The sequence below is a fragment of the Ictidomys tridecemlineatus genome, chromosome 4 (assembly GCF_052094955.1).
Source record: "Ictidomys tridecemlineatus isolate mIctTri1 chromosome 4, mIctTri1.hap1, whole genome shotgun sequence".
In the NCBI taxonomy this organism is placed as follows: Eukaryota; Metazoa; Chordata; class Mammalia; order Rodentia; family Sciuridae; genus Ictidomys; species Ictidomys tridecemlineatus.
Genome location: NC_135480.1, coordinates 59806057 through 59811949, shown reverse-complemented (window position 1 = coordinate 59811949; position 5893 = coordinate 59806057). Strand labels below are relative to the sequence as shown.

The 5893-nt window shown below is 43.4% G+C and overlaps 1 pseudogene; it reads left to right on the top strand.

Moving 5' to 3' along the window:
• The first annotated feature begins 5029 nt into the window (after positions 1–5029).
• Positions 5030–5522, top strand: LOC101956938 (ADP-ribosylation factor-like protein 2-binding protein pseudogene; annotated as a pseudogene).
• Positions 5523–5893: the final 371 nt, after the last annotated feature.

The window sequence follows — 5893 nt, the reverse complement described above, 5'->3', positions numbered from 1 at the left end:
TTGCTACTTCTTTCCTCTCATACTCATGGAGGCATCGTTTAAATATGGAGGACCACTTCCCGTTTGTGAAACTCAAGAAGTCAGATACTAGGCCCAACTTTTAGAGTTGTAAACTCAAATACTAAGAAGATATTTGTCAGGATCAGAGGATAGTTGAACCACAAAGACAACCAGCAATGACAATGACACCAGTAATAAGCACGTTTTTCCAGCACTTCTAATGTAGTTCTTCCAAGTATCCTGACATCAAGTATTATTGTTCATGTTAAAACCTGAGACAAGACCCTTGCTTTATAAACCACATACAAAGTTACTTAAGTTTAACAAACACTGAGCTAGGAGGCTTATATTATATACTTTATATTCAGTTTTTTTTTTAAAAAAGTAAATCCTACAAACTACAAGATTGAATTAATGTTAGCAATTGGAATTCTGCTCAAACTGCTTATTCTAATAAAATTTGTAGTGTACTGGAAGACTGATCTGCATGCCTACTAGGTATGGCAACACCACCCATGAGAATGTGGCCTGGCAAGTTATTGACTCAGTGAAGGGAAATGAAGGAAGTGACTGCCTTGTGGGAAGCGGGAAAAAAAACTGTTCAAATGCTTTGGACTTTCCTTAGCAAAAGGAAACACTTTAGTGAGACAAAAAGTATCCTCTTCAGTAGTTGCTATTGCTTTCATCTTCCTTCCTGGCTGCCAGCCTGATAAGCAGGGTTAAGGAGATGAGGGCTGATCAGTAAGCATATAATGGAATCAGTTTTAGAATTCATGAGCATGCTGGCAAGAGAAGAATCCTTAGGATTGGATTGAGGATCAGTCAAGGGGACTAGATTGTTAAGACCAAGTAAAAAAGTAAGTTGAACTTTGGGAGGCACTTTCTCGGGACATAGGATTTATTACCCTGGCAAGGATCCTAGGAAATGGAACAAACTCACTGCTAGGGTATGAAAAAAAAAGTGGCAATAGCTAGCTAGTGGTTGGCAAAGCAAAAATGCTTAGGTTGTTCTATAAGGAAGAACAAATGGAAGGGGCATATTATACATTATAACATGTTATGCAAGGACAGAAGATGCTTTGGAGAATTAAGTCATGACAGTCTCAACTGTCTTCATGAATGATCTGCGGACATGGGTACCAACACCATTAAATAGTTCACTGGCAATTCTCTGCCGATTATAACTCATGGTAGCAGAGGCAGCCAGACATAGGTACATTGATAACTGGAGTATGATGGGGTCATAAGTGCCGTCTTTTGGGCACTGTCAAGTTCATGGATAACTTCTTGGTTAAGAACTGGCAAGGTCAAAAGGGAATATCAAGAAGGCTCAATCCAGGATTGTGGAATTAGTAAATTGAGTACTAAGCTGGGAAATGAACAACATAAAGATGTGCAGCCAGCAAGACTGCTTACCATTTATAACAATAAAAGATAAGAAGGTGCAAGAATGTAACTTCATTGGCATGACCAATCTCTTGTTTTCTGAATCTGTTCTTTTTGTATCTAGAACTCACTAAAGATTAAACTGAATCACTAAGTAGAAGGACCTTGAAAAGCCATGCCTACCATAGTCATTACTCTAGTTCTCCAAAGTTACCCATGGTCATTTACCGAGGCCATTATACTATGAGTGAAATGATTACCAAGACATTAAAAGGTTGAACAGTTTGAGTTGATATTGATATCATGAATATGGTATTTCTGCATAGTTCCACTGAAGTAAGGACTCTAGAGTACAGGTAGAATAGTGTTGGAGAACTCAGTGTATTCTTGTTTTCACCCCCCATCCAGTGGTCATTTCTCTTGTCAGCTAGTAATTATTATACTGTCATTTTCATGAGATTTCTGGCCTGAAATGTCCCTCCCCACCAAAATAGTAAAATAAAAGCATCCCAAGTGGGACAACTATTTTTCTATGGGACAGAAAAATTACCACTTGTTTCAGGAAAATTTTAACTATCCTGCCATGTACTATAGGTTAGTCCATAGAACAGTGATCAATGGTATGTTGATGGTAGGGGTTCATTCAGCAAGAGGTGACGTGTAGTGAAGGCCACAGGGAAGCATGCTATGGGTAGTGTGAGGCAAACCTTAAGAATTTTCAGGCACCTACTGCTTTAGTATTTTATAGGTCCAATGGTAAAGGTTATACCAGGGTGTTTGCACTAAGAAAAAAAGACCTTGTGTCTGTTAATAAGGCTTGATGAACCTTTGATTCTGCTGGTAACAGTATTTGTGTAAGAATTCTACTTTGGCCCATAAGCCAGAAGTCAGACTTCAAATTTTGCATGGATCCAGAGCAAGAAAAATTATTTTTGCAGGTCTAGACTGTTATAAGTAATAGTGATATTTACGTCTTCATAACTGGCAGACTTGTGTGTTGGAGTTACTACTGGTGGGAAAAGATGAAGGATGGAGCTCATGGAACTACATAGGTCTTGAGAAATAACTCCTGGAATTTGGTTCATGGAGCACCAAGCAATATGCATCTAGAACTATTCATTTATGAATTGGGTTCATCTTACCCATCACATCATAAAGTCAGATGGGTCCAGTAGTCTTAAGACTGCAGTAATTTGTCTAGGATAAAAACAGGAGCAACAGGTTAAGTTACATGAGCAGGTATCCATGACGCAGGTCATCTAACATTTGCACCAGTCTTCCTTACACAGCCAGATGGAGGAAAAGGCCAGAACTGTGTACAGAAGTGTTGGTAAGTCCTGGCCTAAGAATGGCAGATGCATTCAGGAAAGTGAAGAATTTGAAAGAATTTTGGTTACTATACCTGTTTGTATATTTCCCATGAGGCACCCAAGATAAGAATCAGTTGAAGTCTCTGGGCAGGGGCATCTTTTTGCTCTGGTCATGGTCTCCAAGACTAGATTAGGAGGTTTGAGAGGGGGCATAGAGGCAGATGGGAGTTGGGTCTGAGTTATCTGTAGGAAGCCACCTTCCAGAAGAGGTACTGAAACAAAGCAGCTGAAGTAGTGCAACTAATAGAGCCACTAGTAAGCCTTCAATGGTCACCTCAGGACTGGTATAACGGGTTATTGTATGGAATGGCAAGACATTGAAGGAGACCATGTGTGGGCCCAATCAGTAGCTGACTGACCAAACTTGACTGGCTACTGCTGCCACATTTCAGTGTCCAACCCATCCGTGCTGAAACCAGATACATTACTCTTCCAGGAGGCTGCTTGATGGCTAGTTGACTACAGCGGGCCTCTTGGAGCCAGTACTTCATATTTGTTAGATGTAGTTTTTCAGGGTGTGAATTTGCCTTTATCGTCCAGATCCTTGGCCAGCACCCCAGATGTTCTTGAGGCCCCCAACAGATCTATGACAAGTTGGAACCCTTGCCCGTAGTATAAAGAAAGTAGACGTCCTATACAAAATGACATGTAGAAGATTACAACGTTGGAATTCACTGATAGCATTTCATTATCTCACCAACTGGAAGCAGCTGGCCTGTTTAACTTTCTAGACAGATAAAGCAGCTCAGACATTTCACAAGGGGCTAGTACCATCTTTGATGCTGTAGTATGTGCGTTTAGTTATGATGCTCAAAATAATGCTAAGGTATCCAACTGGACAAATTTGAAGTAGGAACAAAGGGGTTGAAACAATCTCATTCTCAATGAGCCACTAGAAAACTTCCTTCCTGCCCCTGAAGACCTTGACTCAGATTTGGAGTTCCTGGTTTTCAAAGGTGGTTCACACTGGTCAAGAGGACAAGGATCCCATTGAGCTACAAGTTAAACAGTAGTCCACAGTATCCTGACGACAGCTATGTCAGACCTACTGTTGAGTCATACTACCAGCACCAACTGGCCTTGATTACTGGGGAAGATGAAAGGTTGCCTTTATATAGTAGACACAGGGAAGACTATTAAACATGTACCAAAGCCAGGTCATATATTTGGACATTGTCTGGTACTCCACTGCCACTATTAGTATAATGTATAACATTCAAGATGATATTACCATGGGCTCATCCTGCTCAGATATGAAGGTTTGCCAAAATTATTTGCAATGTTGACAACTGAGTGAAGGGAACTCCAAGTAGTAGGAGAGAAGTAGTAGTAGTTGTGGCTCAGATATTTAAGAGACAAGGTTTATAGTTAATTCCATTAACCTTCCTCTTCTAAATTTCCCCTTAGCAAGGAAGGACTATGGTAGTTTTTCCTGGATGTAATAACCCCTCACTGACCTTGGCAATAAATCATGGGCATCCCCTCCCATCTCTGCCCAAGTTCCCATGGAGACTATGCAGGGCTCTGTTAGGGCAGCACTTCCTGAAGTGACCAGTTCTTGTGTTTGTTCCACCTCATTCCCCCCTTGTCCATGTGAGAGTTTCAGTAAGTTTTCATCTAGTAGATATCTCTAGAAGTTCCTTCTAGAATGGAATCACCTCTGCAGTGGTATGTCCCAATTTTGTGATCTGGAAGTAGGGGATAGCTGTGTTGATTTTTTTTCCTAGAAAGGCCGGTCAGCTCTGGACTCAAAATGGATGTCATGTCTGGCATGTCCACAGTGTGTTAAGTTGTTTTCCTTCCAACTGCTTTCTTGTCATGTTTTAGTTTGGTTTGCACTTCTTTCCAGCTGTTAAGGAAGTGAGCTTATGCCATTTTCCTCCCCTCTTGCCTCTCCCCCTCCACTCACCCTGGTCCGGATTTGGAGGTAATTCTATCCTTATTTTGTGCTCTAAGAACTGAGCTTCAGGTCGGTAACCGACGTCTGGATCTGAGGAGGTGGCCGTGCTGGCCTCGCTGGGTGAGGAGGCCCAGCTGGTGCGAAGCTGCGGCCAGGAGCCTGAGGCCGGGCCTCCAGGGTGAGCGCCGAGTGCTGAGGCCCTGGGTGGCCTGTGGCCTGGGCGGCGAGGCGTCCTCCTGGTTGGCGGGCTGCCATGCCCTCGGTGCAGGTATAGGCTCCACAGAGCAGGACGGAGGCTGGGTCCAGGTCCGCGAGCGGGATAGGAGGCCAACAGGTCCGTTTGCCCGCGCAGGTGGCTGCTGGCGCGGTAGCGATGGACGCTCCAGAGGGAGAGAGCTTTGCGCTGTCCTTCTCTGCACCCGATGCAGAATTTGATGCTGTGGTTGGATATCTAGAGGACATTTCATGGATGATGAGTTCCAGTTATTATAGAGAAACTTCATGGACAAGTACTACCAGGAGTTTGAAGATACAGAAGAGAATAAACCCATCTACACACCCATTTTTAACGAATATATTTCTCCGGTGGAAAAGTATATTGAAGAACAGCTGCTGGAGCAGAGTCCCGATTTAACATGGTGACTTTCACAGCTACATTATAGCACCATCAAGATGAAGTGGTTGGCGACATATGCGACATGCTGCTCACATTGACGGATTTTCTGGCTGTTAAAGAAGTGTTTCTGGACTAAGGAGCAGAAAAAAACCGGGGACTGGACTTAAGCAGTGGCTTAGTGGCCTTAGTGGCCACTTCATCGTGCAAATCATCCTCTATGCCAGCTTCCCAGAACAGTCTGCGGCACTAGGTCCCACATCCAGGCAGTGAACAGGAACATTCTGGACATCAGTCTGAGACTCAGATTACAGCTAATGACAGAAGCTTCTATCTCAGAAAGCCTGTTCTGCAGCCCTTGGTTTGTGTTAAGTATTGACAGGTCAGAAACATGGCCTGACCTTTGGACCCACTTCTCCTGACACACCGTCTTGTATTAGTGTTCTTCCCCTCCCCAATTAGTCACCTCAGGTGCTTGGGTCAGGCTCCTGGCATCAGGCCCAGGTCAGCCATTCCACCTGGGGGCCCTTCCCCGCTACATGTTGGTGTGCATAACCACAACCATGAACCCTCCTCTTCCTAGCAGGCTTTGCACGAGTCCTTTGTGCAGACTTTTTTTTAAAA